Raw genomic sequence first — 20,750 nt, 5'->3', positions numbered from 1 at the left:
GAATCTTCCTGAAAGACCCGAGGAGTCACTTCTCGTCCTATGGTACAGAGCAGTGCGTGAAAATTATTCCAGATGAGAAAGACATGCCTAATCTGGTATCCTGATCTATTTCTCATGGAAACATCCACCAAAAAATAAGTCTCTTCTCTCTTCAGGATTTGGTGGAGATTGATCGTGAAAATTGCTAAAAATGAGAAAGTTAGAGCTGATCAATGCTATAAATCAGTGACAAATGCAATCATCCCCCAAAAGCCTTTCAGATTCGCTTCTTGTGATTTGGTAGAGATCAGTTCATGATTTGATGAAAATTACTCCAAAGGAGACAGTTCTTCCTGATCAATGTTAGTCATTAATGACACTTGGAATCATCCTCCCAAATCCTTTGATAATTAACTCCTGGTGATTGTGAATAAAATCGGTTGGTGAAAATTAGTAGGAAAGAGAAAATTCATTCCTCACCCGTCTTCTGATGAATTTCCCATGGAATCATCCACCGGAAAACAATTGCATTCTCTCTTGGTGTGTTGGAAGAGATCGGTTTGTGCAAATTACTCAAAGTACGAAAATCGTTCTTTACAAGCTCCTACTGGTAAAGACTCCAGCAATCCAGATTCTCTCCTCCTGAGTTTGTAGAGATTGGTTCATGAAAATGACTAAAAAATCAAACCTTTATTACTGATCACTGCATCTAATTAGTTCCTCATGGAATCATCCTCCAAAGACCTTTCAGCTACTCTGCTGGTCACTTGCTAGAGATGGGTAGTGTAAATTGCTAAAAATGAGACCTTCAATACTAATCCGATGTAGCCATTGATGTCTCATGCACGCTTCCTCGAAAAGCCATTCAGATTCTCTCCTGATCCTTTGGTAGAGATGGGTTCATGAAAATTACAAAAATCCAACAGTAATTACTGATCACCTCTAGTCATGAACTCCATCTGGCATGATCCTCCAAAATCCTTTCAGAATTGCTTCTGGTGATTTGTTATAGGTCGAGTCTCGAAAATTCCGAAAAATAAGCAATTCTGAATGGCTTCGTGGTAGTCATTCATTCCTCACATATTGAGCCTCCTTAGTACATTCCAATTTGCTCCTGTTGACTTGGAAGAAATCAGTTCCTGAAATAGACTCAAAATGAGAAATTCACCTTGGATGTGCGCAACAGATAAATTTGAGAAGGAATCTTCCTGAAAGACCCGAGGAGTCACTTCTCGTCCTATGGTACAGAGCAGTGCGTGAAAATTATTCCAGATGAGAAAGACATGCCTAATCTGGTATCCTGATCTATTTCTCATGGAAACATCCACCAAAAAATAAGTCTCTTCTCTCTTCAGGATTTGGTGGAGATTGATCGTGAAAATTGCTAAAAATGAGAAAGTTAGAGCTGATCAATGCTATAAATCAGTGACAAATGCAATCATCCCCCAAAAGCCTTTCAGATTCGCTTCTTGTGATTTGGTAGAGATCAGTTCATGATTTGATGAAAATTACTCCAAAGGAGACAGTTCTTCCTGATCAATGTTAGTCATTAATGACACTTGGAATCATCCTCCCAAATCCTTTGATAATTAACTCCTGGTGATTGTGAATAAAATCGGTTGGTGAAAATTAGTAGGAAAGAGAAAATTCATTCCTCACCCGTCTTCTGATGAATTTCCCATGGAATCATCCACCGGAAAACAATTGCATTCTCTCTTGGTGTGTTGGAAGAGATCGGTTTGTGCAAATTACTCAAAGTACGAAAATCGTTCTTTACAAGCTCCTACTGGTAAAGACTCCAGCAATCCAGATTCTCTCCTCCTGAGTTTGTAGAGATTGGTTCATGAAAATGACTAAAAAATCAAACCTTTATTACTGATCACTGCATCTAATTAGTTCCTCATGGAATCATCCTCCAAAGACCTTTTAGCTACTCTGCTGGTCACTTGCTAGAGATGGGTAGTGTAAATTGCTAAAAATGAGACCTTCAATACTAATCCGATGTAGCCATTGATGTCTCATGCACGCTTCCTCGAAAATCCATTCAGATTCTCTCCTGATCCTTTGGTAGAGATGGGTTCATGAAAATTACAAAAATCCAACAGTAATTACTGATCACTGCTAGTCATGAACTCCATCTGGCATGATCCTCCAAAATCCTTTCAGAATTGCTTCTGGTGATTTGTTATAGGTCGAGTCTCGAAAATTCCGAAAAATAAGCAATTCTGAATGGCTTCGTGGTAGTCATTCATTCCTCACATAATGAGCCTCCTTAGTACATTCCAATTCGCTCCTGTTGACTTGGAAGAAATCAGTTCCTGAAATAGACTCAAAATGAGAAATTCACCTTGGATGTGCGCAACAGATAAATTTGAGAAGGAATCTTCCTGAAAGACCCGAGGAGTCACTTCTCGTCCTATGGTACAGAGCAGTGCGTGAAAATTATTCCAGATGAGAAAGACATGCCTAATCTGGTATCCTGGTCTATTTCTCAAGGAAACATCCACCAAAAAATAAGTCTCTTCTCTCTTCAGGATTTGGTGGAGATTGATCGTGAAAATTGCTAAAAATGAGAAAGTTAGAACTGATCAATGCTATAAATCAGTGACAAATGGAATCATCCCCCAAAAGCCTTTCAGATTCGCTTCTTGTGATTTGGTAGAGATCAGTTCATGATTTGATGAAAATTACTCCAAAGGAGACAGTTCTTCCTGATCAATGTTAGTCATTAATGACACTTGGAATCATCCTCCCAAATCCTTTGATAATTAACTCCTGGTGATTGTGAATAAAATCGGTTGGTGAAAATTAGTAGGAAAGAGAAAATTCATTCCTCACCCGTCTTCTGATGAATTTCCCATGGAATCATCCACCGGAAAACAATTGCATTCTCTCTTGGTGTGTTGGAAGAGATCGGTTTGTGCAAATTACTCAAAGTACGAAAATCGTTCTTTACAAGCTCCTACTGGTAAAGACTCCAGCAATCCAGATTCTCTCCTCCTGAGTTTGTAGAGATTGGTTCATGAAAATGACTAAAAAATCAAACCTTTATTACTGATCACTGCATCTAATTAGTTCCTCATGGAATCATCCTCCAAAGACCTTTCAGCTACTCTGCTGGTCACTTGCTAGAGATGGGTAGTGTAAATTGCTAAAAATGAGACGTTCAATACTAATCCGATGTAGCCATTGATGTCTCATGCACGCTTCCTCGAAAAGCCATTCAGATTCTCTCCTGATCCTTTGGTAGAGATGGGTTCATGAAAATTACAAAAATCCAACAGTAATTACTGATCACCTCTAGTCATGAACTCCATCTGGCATGATCCTCCAAAATCCTTTCAGAATTGCTTCTGGTGATTTGTTATAGGTCGAGTCTCGAAAATTCCGAAAAATAAGCAATTCTGAATGGCTTCGTGGTAGTCATTCATTCCTCACATATTGAGCCTCCTTAGTACATTCCAATTTGCTCCTGTTGACTTGGAAGAAATCAGTTCCTGATATAGACTCAAAATGAGAAATTCACCTTGGATGTGCGCAACAGATAAATTTGAGAAGGAATCTTCCTGAAAGACCCGAGGAGTCACTTCTCGTCCTATGGTACAGAGCAGTGCGTGAAAATTATTCCAGATGAGAAAGACATGCCTAATCTGGTATCCTGATCTATTTCTCATGGAAACATCCACCAAAAAATAAGTCTCTTCTCTCTTCAGGATTTGGTGGAGATTGATCGTGAAAATTGCTAAAAATGAGAAAGTTAGAGCTGATCAATGCTATAAATCAGTGACAAATGCAATCATCCCCCAAAAGCCTTTCAGATTCGCTTCTTGTGATTTGGTAGAGATCAGTTCATGATTTGATGAAAATTACTCCAAAGGAGACAGTTCTTCCTGATCAATGTTAGTCATTAATGACACTTGGAATCATCCTCCCAAATCCTTTGATAATTAACTCCTGGTGATTGTGAATAAAATCGGTTGGTGAAAATTAGTAGGAAAGAGAAAATTCATTCCTCACCCGTCTTCTGATGAATTTCCCATGGAATCATCCACCGGAAAACAATTGCATTCTCTCTTGGTGTGTTGGAAGAGATCGGTTTGTGCAAATTACTCAAAGTACGAAAATCGTTCTTTACAAGCTCCTACTGGTAAAGAATCCAGCAATCAAGATTCTCTCCTCCTGAGTTTGTAGAGATTGGTTCATGAAAATGACTAAAAAATCAAACCTTTATTACTGATCACTGCATCTAATTAGTTCCTCATGGAATCATCCTCCAAAGACCTTTCAGCTACTCTGCTGGTCACTTGCTAGAGATGGGTAGTGTAAATTGCTAAAAATGAGACGTTCAATACTAATCCGATGTAGCCATTGATGTCTCATGCACGCTTCCTCGAAAAGCCATTCAGATTCTCTCCTGATCCTTTGGTAGAGATGGGTTCATGAAAATTACAAAAATCCAACAGTAATTACTGATCACCTCTAGTCATGAACTCCATCTGGCATGATCCTCCAAAATCCTTTCAGAATTGCTTCTGGTGATTTGTTATAGGTCGAGTCTCGAAAATTCCGAAAAATAAGCAATTCTGAATGGCTTCGTGGTAGTCATTCATTCCTCACATATTGAGCCTCCTTAGTACATTCCAATTTGCTCCTGTTGACTTGGAAGAAATCAGTTCCTGAAATAGACTCAAAATGAGAAATTCACCTTGGATGTGCGCAACAGATAAATTTGAGAAGGAATCTTCCTGAAAGACCCGAGGAGTCACTTCTCGTCCTATGGTACAGAGCAGTGCGTGAAAATTATTCCAGATGAGAAAGACATGCCTAATCTGGTATCCTGATCTATTTCTCATGGAAACATCCACCAAAAAATAAGTCTCTTCTCTCTTCAGGATTTGGTGGAGATTGATCGTGAAAATTGCTAAAAATGAGAAAGTTAGAGCTGATCAATGCTATAAATCAGTGACAAATGCAATCATCCCCCAAAAGCCTTTCAGATTCGCTTCTTGTGATTTGGTAGAGATCAGTTCATGATTTGATGAAAATTACTCCAAAGGAGACAGTTCTTCCTGATCAATGTTAGTCATTAATGACACTTGGAATCATCCTCCCAAATCCTTTGATAATTAACTCCTGGTGATTGTGAATAAAATCGGTTGGTGAAAATTAGTAGGAAAGAGAAAATTCATTCCTCACCCGTCTTCTGATGAATTTCCCATGGAATCATCCACCGGAAAACAATTGCATTCTCTCTTGGTGTGTTGGAAGAGATCGGTTTGTGCAAATTACTCAAAGTACGAAAATCGTTCTTTACAAGCTCCTACTGGTAAAGACTCCAGCAATCCAGATTCTCTCCTCCTGAGTTTGTAGAGATTGGTTCATGAAAATGACTAAAAAATCAAACCTTTATTACTGATCACTGCATCTAATTAGTTCCTCATGGAATCATCCTCCAAAGACCTTTCAGCTACTCTGCTGGTCACTTGCTAGAGATGGGTAGTGTAAATTGCTAAAAATGAGACCTTCAATACTAATCCGATGTAGCCATTGATGTCTCATGCACGCTTCCTCGAAAAGCCATTCAGATTCTCTCCTGATCCTTTGGTAGAGATGGGTTCATGAAAATTACAAAAATCCAACAGTAATTACTGATCACCTCTAGTCATGAACTCCATCTGGCATGATCCTCCAAAATCCTTTCAGAATTGCTTCTGGTGATTTGTTATAGGTCGAGTCTCGAAAATTCCGAAAAATAAGCAATTCTGAATGGCTTCGTGGTAGTCATTCATTCCTCACATATTGAGCCTCCTTAGTACATTCCAATTTGCTCCTGTTGACTTGGAAGAAATCAGTTCCTGAAATAGACTCAAAATGAGAAATTCACCTTGGATGTGCGCAACAGATAAATTTGAGAAGGAATCTTCCTGAAAGACCCGAGGAGTCACTTCTCGTCCTATGGTACAGAGCAGTGCGTGAAAATTATTCCAGATGAGAAAGACATGCCTAATCTGGTATCCTGATCTATTTCTCATGGAAACATCCACCAAAAAATAAGTCTCTTCTCTCTTCAGGATTTGGTGGAGATTGATCGTGAAAATTGCTAAAAATGAGAAAGTTAGAGCTGATCAATGCTATAAATCAGTGACAAATGCAATCATCCCCCAAAAGCCTTTCAGATTCGCTTCTTGTGATTTGGTAGAGATCAGTTCATGATTTGATGAAAATTACTCCAAAGGAGACAGTTCTTCCTGATCAATGTTAGTCATTAATGACACTTGGAATCATCCTCCCAAATCCTTTGATAATTAACTCCTGGTGATTGTGAATAAAATCGGTTGGTGAAAATTAGTAGGAAAGAGAAAATTCATTCCTCACCCGTCTTCTGATGAATTTCCCATGGAATCATCCACCGGAAAACAATTGCATTCTCTCTTGGTGTGTTGGAAGAGATCGGTTTGTGCAAATTACTCAAAGTACGAAAATCGTTCTTTACAAGCTCCTACTGGTAAAGACTCCAGCAATCCAGATTCTCTCCTCCTGAGTTTGTAGAGATTGGTTCATGAAAATGACTAAAAAATCAAACCTTTATTACTGATCACTGCATCTAATTAGTTCCTCATGGAATCATCCTCCAAAGACCTTTTAGCTACTCTGCTGGTCACTTGCTAGAGATGGGTAGTGTAAATTGCTAAAAATGAGACCTTCAATACTAATCCGATGTAGCCATTGATGTCTCATGCACGCTTCCTCGAAAATCCATTCAGATTCTCTCCTGATCCTTTGGTAGAGATGGGTTCATGAAAATTACAAAAATCCAACAGTAATTACTGATCACTGCTAGTCATGAACTCCATCTGGCATGATCCTCCAAAATCCTTTCAGAATTGCTTCTGGTGATTTGTTATAGGTCGAGTCTCGAAAATTCCGAAAAATAAGCAATTCTGAATGGCTTCGTGGTAGTCATTCATTCCTCACATAATGAGCCTCCTTAGTACATTCCAATTCGCTCCTGTTGACTTGGAAGAAATCAGTTCCTGAAATAGACTCAAAATGAGAAATTCACCTTGGATGTGCGCAACAGATAAATTTGAGAAGGAATCTTCCTGAAAGACCCGAGGAGTCACTTCTCGTCCTATGGTACAGAGCAGTGCGTGAAAATTATTCCAGATGAGAAAGACATGCCTAATCTGGTATCCTGGTCTATTTCTCAAGGAAACATCCACCAAAAAATAAGTCTCTTCTCTCTTCAGGATTTGGTGGAGATTGATCGTGAAAATTGCTAAAAATGAGAAAGTTAGAGCTGATCAATGCTATAAATCAGTGACAAACGGAATCATCCCCCAAAAGCCTTTCAGATTCGCTTCTTGTGATTTGTTAGAGATCAGTTCATGATTTGATGAAAATTACTCCAAAGGAGACAGTTCTTCCTGATCAATGTTAGTCATTAATGACACTTGGAATCATCCTCCCAAATCCTTTGATAATTAACTCCTGGTGATTGTGAATAAAATCGGTTGGTGAAAATTAGTAGGAAAGAGAAAATTCATTCCTCACCCGTCTTCTGATGAATTTCCCATGGAATCATCCACCGGAAAACAATTGCATTCTCTCTTGGTGTGTTGGAAGAGATCGGTTTGTGCAAATTACTCAAAGTACGAAAATCGTTCTTTACAAGCTCCTACTGGTAAAGACTCCAGCAATCCAGATTCTCTCCTCCTGAGTTTGTAGATATTGGTTCATGAAAATGACTAAAAAATCAAACCTTTATTACTGATCACTGCATCTAATTAGTTCCTCATGGAATCATCCTCCAAAGACCTTTTAGCTACTCTGCTGGTCACTTGCTAGAGATGGGTAGTGTAAATTGCTAAAAATGAGACCTTCAATACTAATCCGATGTAGCCATTGATGTCTCATGCACGCTTCCTCGAAAAGCCATTCAGATTCTCTCCTGATCCTTTGGTAGAGATGGGTTCATGAAAATTACAAAAATCCAACAGTAATTACTGATCACTGCTAGTCATGAACTCCATCTGGCATGATCCTCCAAAATCCTTTCAGAATTGCTTCTGGTGATTTGTTATAGGTCGAGTCTCGAAAATTCCGAAAAATAAGCAATTCTGAATGGCTTCGTGGTAGTCATTCATTCCTCACATAATGAGCCTCCTTAGTACATTCCAATTCGCTCCTGTTGACTTGGAAGAAATCAGTTCCTGAAATAGACTCAAAATGAGAAATTCACCTTGGATGTGCGCAACAGATAAATTTGAGAAGGAATCTTCCTGAAAGACCCGAGGAGTCACTCCTCGTCCTATGGTACAGAGCAGTGCGTGAAAATTATTCCAGATGAGAAAGACATGCCTAATCTGGTATCCTGATCTATTTCTCATGGAAACATCCACCAAAAAATAAGTCTCTTCTCTCTTCAGGATTTGGTGGAGATTGATCGTGAAAATTGCTAAAAATGAGAAAGTTAGAGCTGATCAATGCTATAAATCAGTGACAAATGCAATCATCCCCCAAAAGCCTTTCAGATTCGCTTCTTGTGATTTGGTAGAGATCAGTTCATGATTTGATGAAAATTACTCCAAAGGAGACAGTTCTTCCTGATCAATGTTAGTCATTAATGACACTTGGAATCATCCTCCCAAATCCTTTGATAATTAACTCCTGGTGATTGTGAATAAAATCGGTTGGTGAAAATTAGTAGGAAAGAGAAAATTCATTCCTCACCCGTCTTCTGATGAATTTCCCATGGAATCATCCACCGGAAAACAATTGCATTCTCTCTTGGTGTGTTGGAAGAGATCGGTTTGTGCAAATTACTCAAAGTACGAAAATCGTTCTTTACAAGCTCCTACTGGTAAAGACTCCAGCAATCCAGATTCTCTCCTCCTGAGTTTGTAGAGATTGGTTCATGAAAATGACTAAAAAATCAAACCTTTATTACTGATCACTGCATCTAATTAGTTCCTCATGGAATCATCCTCCAAAGACCTTTTAGCTACTCTGCTGGTCACTTGCTAGAGATGGGTAGTGTAAATTGCTAAAAATGAGACCTTCAATACTAATCCGATGTAGCCATTGATGTCTCATGCACGCTTCCTCGAAAATCCATTCAGATTCTCTCCTGATCCTTTGGTAGAGATGGGTTCATGAAAATTACAAAAATCCAACAGTAATTACTGATCACTGCTAGTCATGAACTCCATCTGGCATGATCCTCCAAAATCCTTTCAGAATTGCTTCTGGTGATTTGTTATAGGTCGAGTCTCGAAAATTCCGAAAAATAAGCAATTCTGAATGGCTTCGTGGTAGTCATTCATTCCTCACATAATGAGCCTCCTTAGTACATTCCAATTCGCTCCTGTTGACTTGGAAGAAATCAGTTCCTGAAATAGACTCAAAATGAGAAATTCACCTTGGATGTGCGCAACAGATAAATTTGAGAAGGAATCTTCCTGAAAGACCCGAGGAGTCACTTCTCGTCCTATGGTACAGAGCAGTGCGTGAAAATTATTCCAGATGAGAAAGACATGCCTAATCTGGTATCCTGATCTATTTCTCATGGAAACATCCACCAAAACACAAGTCTCTTCTCCCTTCAGGATTTGGTGGAGATTGATCGTGAAAATTGCTAAAAATGAGAAAGTTAGAACTGATCAATGCTATAAATCAGTGACAAATGGAATCATCCCCCAAAAGCCTTTCAGATTCGCTTCTTGTGATTTGGTAGAGATCAGTTCATGATTTGATGAAAATTACTCCAAAGGAGACAGTTCTTCCTGATCAATGTTAGTCATTAATGACACTTGGAATCATCCTCCCAAATCCTTTGATAATTAACTGCTGGTGATTGTGAATAAAATCGGTTGGTGAAAATTAGTAGGAAAGAGAAAATTCATTCCTCACCCGTCTTCTGATGAATTTCCCATGGAATCATCCACCGGAAAACAATTGCATTCTCTCTTGGTGTGTTGGAAGAGATCGGTTTGTGCAAATTACTCAAAGTACGAAAATCGTTCTTTACAAGCTCCTACTGGTAAAGACTCCAGCAATCCAGATTCTCTCCTCCTGAGTTTGTAGAGATTGGTTCATGAAAATGACTAAAAAATCAAACCTTTATTACTGATCACTGCATCTAATTAGTTCCTCATGGAATCGTCCTCCAAAGACCTTTTAGCTACTCTGCTGGTCACTTGCTAGAGATGGGTAGTGTAAATTGCTAAAAATGAGACCTTCAATACTAATCCGATGTAGCCATTGATGTCTCATGCACGCTTCCTCGAAAAGCCATTCAGATTCTCTCCTGATCCTTTGGTAGAGATGGGTTCATGAAAATTACAAAAATCCAACAGTAATTACTGATCACCTCTAGTCATGAACTCCATCTGGCATGATCCTCCAAAATCCTTTCAGAATTGCTTCTGGTGATTTGTTATAGGTCGAGTCTCGAAAATTCCGAAAAATAAGCAATTCTGAATGGCTTCGTGGTAGTCATTCATTCCTCACATATTGAGCCTCCTTAGTACATTCCAATTTGCTCCTGTTGACTTGGAAGAAATCAGTTCCTGAAATAGACTCAAAATGAGAAATTCACCTTGGATGTGCGCAACAGATCAATTTGAGAAGGAATCTTCCTGAAAGACCCGAGGAGTCACTTCTCGTCCTATGGTACAGAGCAGTGCGTGAAAATTATTCCAGATGAGAAAGACATGCCTAATCTGGTATCCTGATCTATTTCTCATGGAAACATCCACCAAAAAATAAGTCTCTTCTCTCTTCAGGATTTGGTGGAGATTGATCGTGAAAATTGCTAAAAATGAGAAAGTTAGAGCTGATCAATGCTATAAATCAGTGACAAATGCAATCATCCCCCAAAAGCCTTTCAGATTCGCTTCTTGTGATTTGGTAGAGATCAGTTCATGATTTGATGAAAATTACTCCAAAGGAGACAGTTCTTCCTGATCAATGTTAGTCATTAATGACACTTGGAATCATCCTCCCAAATCCTTTGATAATTAACTCCTGGTGATTGTGAATAAAATCGGTTGGTGAAAATTAGTAGGAAAGAGAAAATTCATTCCTCACCCGTCTTCTGATGAATTTCCCATGGAATCATCCACCGGAAAACAATTGCATTCTCTCTTGGTGTGTTGGAAGAGATCGGTTTGTGCAAATTACTCAAAGTACGAAAATCGTTCTTTACAAGCTCCTACTGGTAAAGACTCCAGCAATCCAGATTCTCTCCTCCTGAGTTTGTAGAGATTGGTTCATGAAAATGACTAAAAAATCAAACCTTTATTACTGATCACTGCATCTAATTAGTTCCTCATGGAATCATCCTCCAAAGACCTTTTAGCTACTCTGCTGGTCACTTGCTAGAGATGGGTAGTGTAAATTGCTAAAAATGAGACCTTCAATACTAATCCGATGTAGCCATTGATGTCTCATGCACGCTTCCTCGAAAATCCATTCAGATTCTCTCCTGATCCTTTGGTAGAGATGGGTTCATGAAAATTACAAAAATCCAACAGTAATTACTGATCACTGCTAGTCATGAACTCCATCTGGCATGATCCTCCAAAATCCTTTCAGAATTGCTTCTGGTGATTTGTTATAGGTCGAGTCTCGAAAATTCCGAAAAATAAGCAATTCTGAATGGCTTCGTGGTAGTCATTCATTCCTCACATAATGAGCCTCCTTAGTACATTCCAATTCGCTCCTGTTGACTTGGAAGAAATCAGTTCCTGAAATAGACTCAAAATGAGAAATTCACCTTGGATGTGCGCAACAGATAAATTTGAGAAGGAATCTTCCTGAAAGACCCGAGGAGTCACTTCTCGTCCTATGGTACAGAGCAGTGCGTGAAAATTATTCCAGATGAGAAAGACATGCCTAATCTGGTATCCTGGTCTATTTCTCAAGGAAACATCCACCAAAAAATAAGTCTCTTCTCTCTTCAGGATTTGGTGGAGATTGATCGTGAAAATTGCTAAAAATGAGAAAGTTAGAGCTGATCAATGCTATAAATCAGTGACAAACGGAATCATCCCCCAAAAGCCTTTCAGATTCGCTTCTTGTGATTTGTTAGAGATCAGTTCATGATTTGATGAAAATTACTCCAAAGGAGACAGTTCTTCCTGATCAATGTTAGTCATTAATGACACTTGGAATCATCCTCCCAAATCCTTTGATAATTAACTCCTGGTGATTGTGAATAAAATCGGTTGGTGAAAATTAGTAGGAAAGAGAAAATTCATTCCTCACCCGTCTTCTGATGAATTTCCCATGGAATCATCCACCGGAAAACAATTGCATTCTCTCTTGGTGTGTTGGAAGAGATCGGTTTGTGCAAATTACTCAAAGTACGAAAATCGTTCTTTACAAGCTCCTACTGGTAAAGACTCCAGCAATCCAGATTCTCTCCTCCTGAGTTTGTAGAGATTGGTTCATGAAAATGACTAAAAAATCAAACCTTTATTACTGATCACTGCATCTAATTAGTTCCTCATGGAATCATCCTCCAAAGACCTTTTAGCTACTCTGCTGGTCACTTGCTAGAGATGGGTAGTGTAAATTGCTAAAAATGAGACCTTCAATACTAATCCGATGTAGCCATTGATGTCTCATGCACGCTTCCTCGAAAAGCCATTCAGATTCTCTCCTGATCCTTTGGTAGAGATGGGTTCATGAAAATTACAAAAATCCAACAGTAATTACTGATCACTGCTAGTCATGAACTCCATCTGGCATGATCCTCCAAAATCCTTTCAGAATTGCTTCTGGTGATTTGTTATAGGTCGAGTCTCGAAAATTCCGAAAAATAAGCAATTCTGAATGGCTTCGTGGTAGTCATTCATTCCTCACATAATGAGCCTCCTTAGTACATTCCAATTCGCTCCTGTTGACTTGGAAGAAATCAGTTCCTGAAATAGACTCAAAATGAGAAATTCACCTTGGATGTGCGCAACAGATAAATTTGAGAAGGAATCTTCCTGAAAGACCCGAGGAGTCACTTCTCGTCCTATGGTACAGAGCAGTGCGTGAAAATTATTCCAGATGAGAAAGACATGCCTAATCTGGTATCCTGATCTATTTCTCATGGAAACATCCACCAAAACACAAGTCTCTTCTCCCTTCAGGATTTGGTGGAGATTGATCGTGAAAATTGCTAAAAATGAGAAAGTTAGAACTGATCAATGCTATAAATCAGTGACAAATGGAATCATCCCCCAAAAGCCTTTCAGATTCGCTTCTTGTGATTTGGTAGAGATCAGTTCATGATTTGATGAAAATTACTCCAAAGGAGACAGTTCTTCCTGATCAATGTTAGTCATTAATGACACTTGGAATCATCCTCCCAAATCCTTTGATAATTAACTGCTGGTGATTGTGAATAAAATCGGTTGGTGAAAATTAGTAGGAAAGAGAAAATTCATTCCTCACCCGTCTTCTGATGAATTTCCCATGGAATCATCCACCGGAAAACAATTGCATTCTCTCTTGGTGTGTTGGAAGAGATCGGTTTGTGCAAATTACTCAAAGTACGAAAATCGTTCTTTACAAGCTCCTACTGGTAAAGACTCCAGCAATCCAGATTCTCTCCTCCTGAGTTTGTAGAGATTGGTTCATGAAAATGACTAAAAAATCAAACCTTTATTACTGATCACTGCATCTAATTAGTTCCTCATGGAATCGTCCTCCAAAGACCTTTTAGCTACTCTGCTGGTCACTTGCTAGAGATGGGTAGTGTAAATTGCTAAAAATGAGACCTTCAATACTAATCCGATGTAGCCATTGATGTCTCATGCACGCTTCCTCGAAAAGCCATTCAGATTCTCTCCTGATCCTTTGGTAGAGATGGGTTCATGAAAATTACAAAAATCCAACAGTAATTACTGATCACCTCTAGTCATGAACTCCATCTGGCATGATCCTCCAAAATCCTTTCAGAATTGCTTCTGGTGATTTGTTATAGGTCGAGTCTCGAAAATTCCGAAAAATAAGCAATTCTGAATGGCTTCGTGGTAGTCATTCATTCCTCACATATTGAGCCTCCTTAGTACATTCCAATTTGCTCCTGTTGACTTGGAAGAAATCAGTTCCTGAAATAGACTCAAAATGAGAAATTCACCTTGGATGTGCGCAACAGATCAATTTGAGAAGGAATCTTCCTGAAAGACCCGAGGAGTCACTTCTCGTCCTATGGTACAGAGCAGTGCGTGAAAATTATTCCAGATGAGAAAGACATGCCTAATCTGGTATCCTGATCTATTTCTCATGGAAACATCCACCAAAAAATAAGTCTCTTCTCTCTTCAGGATTTGGTGGAGATTGATCGTGAAAATTGCTAAAAATGAGAAAGTTAGAGCTGATCAATGCTATAAATCAGTGACAAATCCAATCATCCCCCAAAAGCCTTTCAGATTCGCTTCTTGTGATTTGGTAGAGATCAGTTCATGATTTGATGAAAATTACTCCAAAGGAGACAGTTCTTCCTGATCAATGTTAGTCATTAATGACACTTGGAATCATCCTCCCAAATCCTTTGATAATTAACTCCTGGTGATTGTGAATAAAATCGGTTGGTGAAAATTAGTAGGAAAGAGAAAATTCATTCCTCACCCGTCTTCTGATGAATTTCCCATGGAATCATCCACCGGAAAACAATTGCATTCTCTCTTGGTGTGTTGGAAGAGATCGGTTTGTGCAAATTACTCAAAGTACGAAAATCGTTCTTTACAAGCTCCTACTGGTAAAGACTCCAGCAATCCAGATTCTCTCCTCCTGAGTTTGTAGAGATTGGTTCATGAAAATGACTAAAAAATCAAACCTTTATTACTGATCACTGCATCTAATTAGTTCCTCATGGAATCATCCTCCAAAGACCTTTTAGCTACTCTGCTGGTCACTTGCTAGAGATGGGTAGTGTAAATTGCTAAAAATGAGACCTTCAATACTAATCCGATGTAGCCATTGATGTCTCATGCACGCTTCCTCGAAAATCCATTCAGATTCTCTCCTGATCCTTTGGTAGAGATGGGTTCATGAAAATTACAAAAATCCAACAGTAATTACTGATCACTGCTAGTCATGAACTCCATCTGGCATGATCCTCCAAAATCCTTTCAGAATTGCTTCTGGTGATTTGTTATAGGTCGAGTCTCGAAAATTCCGAAAAATAAGCAATTCTGAATGGCTTCGTGGTAGTCATTCATTCCTCACATAATGAGCCTCCTTAGTACATTCCAATTCGCTCCTGTTGACTTGGAAGAAATCAGTTCCTGAAATAGACTCAAAATGAGAAATTCACCTTGGATGTGCGCAACAGATAAATTTGAGAAGGAATCTTCCTGAAAGACCCGAGGAGTCACTTCTCGTCCTATGGTACAGAGCAGTGCGTGAAAATTATTCCAGATGAGAAAGACATGCCTAATCTGGTATCCTGATCTATTTCTCATGGAAACATCCACCAAAACACAAGTCTCTTCTCCCTTCAGGATTTGGTGGAGATTGATCGTGAAAATTGCTAAAAATGAGAAAGTTAGAACTGATCAATGCTATAAGTCAGTGACAAATGGAATCATCCCCAAAAGCCTTTCAGATTCGCTTCTTGTGATTTGGTAGAGATCAGTTCATGATTTGATGAAAATTACTCCAAAGGAGACAGTTCTTCCTGATCAATGTTAGTCATTAATGACACTTGGAATCATCCTCCCAAATCCTTTGATAATTAACTGCTGGTGATTGTGAATAAAATCGGTTGGTGAAAATTAGTAGGAAAGAGAAAATTCATTCCTCACCCGTCTTCTGATGAATTTCCCATGGAATCATCCACCGGAAAACAATTGCATTCTCTCTTGGTGTGTTGGAAGAGATCGGTTTGTGCAAATTACTCAAAGTACGAAAATCGTTCTTTACAAGCTCCTACTGGTAAAGACTCCAGCAATCCAGATTCTCTCCTCCTGAGTTTGTAGAGATTGGTTCATGAAAATGACTAAAAAATCAAACCTTTATTACTGATCACTGCATCTAATTAGTTCCTCATGGAATCGTCCTCCAAAGACCTTTTAGCTACTCTGCTGGTCACTTGCTAGAGATGGGTAGTGTAAATTGCTAAAAATGAGACCTTCAATACTAATCCGATGTAGCCATTGATGTCTCATGCACGCTTCCTCGAAAATCCATTCAGATTCTCTCCTGATCCTTTGGTAGAGATGGGTTCATGAAAATTACAAAAATCCAACAGTAATTACTGATCACTGCTAGTCATGAACTCCATCTGGCATGATCCTCCAAAATCCTTTCAGAATTGCTTCTGGTGATTTGTTATAGGTCGAGTCTCGAAAATTCCGAAAAATAAGCAATTCTGAATGGCTTCGTGGTAGTCATTCATTCCTCACATAATGAGCCTCCTTAGTACATTCCAATTCGCTCCTGTTGACTTGGAAGAAATCAGTTCCTGAAATAGACTCAAAATGAGAAATTCACCTTGGATGTGCGCAACAGATAAATTTGAGAAGGAATCTTCCTGAAAGACCCGAGGAGTCACTTCTCGTCCTATGGTACAGAGCAGTGCGTGAAAATTATTCCAGATGAGAAAGACATGCCTAATCTGGTATCCTGGTCTATTTCTCAAGGAAACATCCACCAAAAAATAAGTCTCTTCTCTCTTCAGGATTTGGTGGAGATTGATCGTGAAAATTGCTAAAAATGAGAAAGTTAGAACTGATCAATGCTATAAATCAGTGACAAACGGAATCATCCCCCAAAAGCCTTTCAGATTCGCTTCTTGTGATTTGTTAGAGATCAGTTCATGATTTGATGAAAATTACTCCAAAGGAGACAGTTCTTCCTGATCAATGTTAGTCATTAATGACACTTGGAATCATCCTCCCAAATCCTTTGATAATTAACTCCTGGTGATTGTGAATAAAATCGGTTGGTGAAAATTAGTAGGAAAGAGAAAATTCATTCCTCACCCGTCTTCTGATGAATTTCCCATGGAATCATCCACCGGAAAACAATTGCATTCTCTCTTGGTGTGTTGGAAGAGATCGGTTTGTGCAAATTACTCAAAGTACGAAAATCGTTCTTTACAAGCTCCTAGTGGTAAAGACTCCAGCAATCCAGATTCTCTCCTCCTGAGTTTGTAGATATTGGTTCATGAAAATGACTAAAAAATCAAACCTTTATTACTGATCACTGCATCTAATTAGTTCCTCATGGAATCATCCTCCAAAGACCTTTTAGCTACTCTGCTGGTCACTTGCTAGAGATGGGTAGTGTAAATTGCTAAAAATGAGACCTTCAATACTAATCCGATGTAGCCATTGATGTCTCATGCACGCTTCCTCGAAAAGCCATTCAGATTCTCTCCTGATCCTTTGGTAGAGATGGGTTCATGAAAATTACAAAAATCCAACAGTAATTACTGATCACTGCTAGTCATGAACTCCATCTGGCATGATCCTCCAAAATCCTTTCAGAATTGCTTCTGGTGATTTGTTATAGGTCGAGTCTCGAAAATTCCGAAAAATAAGCAATTCTGAATGGCTTCGTGGTAGTCATTCATTCCTCACATAATGAGCCTCCTTAGTACATTCCAATTCGCTCCTGTTGACTTGGAAGAAATCAGTTCCTGAAATAGACTCAAAATGAGAAATTCACCTTGGATGTGCGCAACAGATAAATTTGAGAAGGAATCTTCCTGAAAGACCCGAGGAGTCACTCCTCGTCCTATGGTACAGAGCAGTGCGTGAAAATTATTCCAGATGAGAAAGACATGCCTAATCTGGTATCCTGGTCTATTTCTCAAGGAAACATCCACCAAAAAATAAGTCTCTTCTCTCTTCAGGATTTGGTGGAGATTGATCGTGAAAATGCTAAAAATGAGAAAGTTAGAACTGGTCAATGCTGTAAATCAGTTGCAAATGGAATCATCCCCCAAAAGCCTTTCAGATTCGCTTCTTGTGATTTGGTAGAGATCAGTTCATGATTTGATGAAAATTACTCCAAAGGAGACAGTTCTTCCTGATCAATGTTAGTCATTAATGACACTTGGAATCATCCTCCCAAATCCTTTGATAATTAACTCCTAGTGATTGTGAATAAAATCGGTTGGTGAAAATTAGTAGGAAAGAGAAAATTCATTCCTCACCCGTCTTCTGATGAATTTCCCATGGAATCATCCACCGGAAAACAATTGCATTCTCTCTTGGTGCGTTGGAACAGATCGGTTTGTGCAAATTACTCAAAGTATGAAAATCGTTCTTTACAAGCTCCTAGTGGTAAAGACTCCAGCAATCCAGATTCTCTCCTCTGAGTTTGTAGAGATTGGTTCATGAAAATGACTAAAAAATCAAACCTTTATTACTGATCACTGTATCTAATTAGTTCCTCATGGAATCATCCTCCAAAGACCTTTCAGCTACTCTGCTGGTCACTTGCTAGAGATGGGTAGTGTAAATTGCTAAAAATGAGACCTTCAATACTAATCCGATGTAGCCATTGATGTCTCATGCACGCTTCCTCGAAAAGCCATTCAGATTCTCTCCTGATCCTTTGGTAGAGATGGGTTCATGAAAATTACAAAAATCCAACAGTAATTACTGATCACCTCTAGTCATGAACTCCATCTGGCATGATCCTCCAAAATCCTTTCAGAATTGCTTCTGGTGATTTGTTATAGGTCGAGTCTCGAAAATTCCGAAAAATAAGCAATTCTGAATGGCTTCGTGGTAGTCATTCATTCCTCACATATTGAGCCTCCTTAGTACATTCCAATTTGCTCCTGTTGACTTGGAAGAAATCAGTTCCTGAAATAGACTCAAAATGAGAAATTCACCTTGGATGTGCGCAACAGATAAATTTGAGAAGGAATCTTCCTGAAAGACCCGAGGAGTCACTTCTCGTCCTATGGTACAGAGCAGTGCGTGAAAATTATTCCAGATGAGAAAGACATGCCTAATCTGGTATCCTGATCTATTTCTCATGGAAACATCCACCAAAAAATAAGTCTCTTCTCTCTTCAGGATTTGGTGGAGATTGATCGTGAAAATTGCTAAAAATGAGAAAGTTAGAGCTGATCAATGCTATAAATCAGTGACAAATGCAATCATCCCCCAAAAGCCTTTCAGATTCGCTTCTTGTGATTTGGTAGAGATCAGTTCATGATTTGATGAAAATTACTCCAAAGGAGACAGTTCTTCCTGATCAATGTTAGTCATTAATGACACTTGGAATCATCCTCCCAAATCCTTTGATAATTAACTCCTGGTGATTGTGAATAAAATCGGTTGGTGAAAATTAGTAGGAAAGAGAAAATTCATTCCTCACCCGTCTTCTGATGAATTTCCCATGGAATCATCCACCGGAAAACAATTGCATTCTCTCTTGGTGTGTTGGAAGAGATCGGTTTGTGCAAATTACTCAAAGTACGAAAATCGTTCTTTACAAGCTCCTACTGGTAAAGACTCCAGCAATCCAGATTCTCTCCTCCTGAGTTTGTAGAGATTGGTTCATGAAAATGACTAAAAAATCAAACCTTTATTACTGATCACTGCATCTAATTAGTTCCTCATGGAATCATCCTCCAAAGACCTTTCAGCTACTCTGCTGGTCACTTGCTAGAGATGGGTAGTGTAAATTGCTAAAAATGAGACGTTCAATACTAATCCGATGTAGCCATTGATGTCTCATGCACGCTTCCTCGAAAAGCCATTCAGATTCTCTCCTGATCCTTTGGTAGAGATGGGTTCATGAAAATTACAAAAATCCAACAGTAATTACTGATCACTGCTAGTCATGAACTCCATCTGGCATGATCCTCCAAAATCCTTTCAGAATTGCTTCTGGTGATTTGTTATAGGTCGAGTCTCGAAAATTCCGAAAAATAAGCAATTCTGAATGGCTTCGTGGTAGTCATTCATTCCTCACATAATGAGCCTCCTTAGTACATTCCAATTCGCTCCTGTTGACTTGGAAGAAATCAGTTCCTGAAATAGACTCAAAATGAGAAATTCACCTTGGATGTGCGCAACAGATAAATTTGAGAAGGAATCTTCCTGAAAGACCCGAGGAGTCACTTCTCGTCCTATGGTACAGAGCAGTGCGTGAAAATTATTCCAGATGAGAAAGACATGCCTAATCTGGTATCCTGGTCTATTTCTCAAGGAAACATCCACCAAAAAATAAGTCTCTTCTCTCTTCAGGATTTGGTGGAGATTGATCGTGAAAATGCTAAAAATGAGAAAGTTAGAACTGGTCAATGCTATAAATCAGTGACAAATGGAATCATCCCCCAAAAGCCTTTCAGATTCGCTTCTTGTGATTTGGTAGAGATCAGTTCATGATTTGATGAAAATTACTCCAAAGGAGACAGTTCTTCCTGATCAATGTTAGTCATTAATGACACTTGGAATCATCCTCCCAAATCCTTTGATAATTAACTCCTAGTGATTGTGAATAAAATCGGTTGGTGAAAATTAGTAGGAAAGAGAAAATTCATTCCTCACCCGTCTTCTGATGAATTTCCCATGGAATCATCCACCGGAAAACAATTGCATTCTCTCTTGGTGCGTTGGAAGAGATCGGTTTGTGCAAATTACTCAAAGTATGAAAATCGTTCTTTACAAGCTCCTAGTGGTAAAGACTCCAGCAATCCAGATTCTCTCCTCTGAGTTTGTAGAGATTGGTTCATGAAAATGACTAAAAAATCAAACCTTTATTACTGATCACTGTATCTAATTAGTTCCTCATGGAATCAT

Source organism: Eretmochelys imbricata, unplaced genomic scaffold (assembly GCF_965152235.1).
Source record: "Eretmochelys imbricata isolate rEreImb1 unplaced genomic scaffold, rEreImb1.hap1 Scaffold_29, whole genome shotgun sequence".
NCBI lineage: Eukaryota > Metazoa > Chordata > Testudines > Cheloniidae > Eretmochelys > Eretmochelys imbricata.
Note: the sequence above shows the minus strand (reverse complement) of the source record.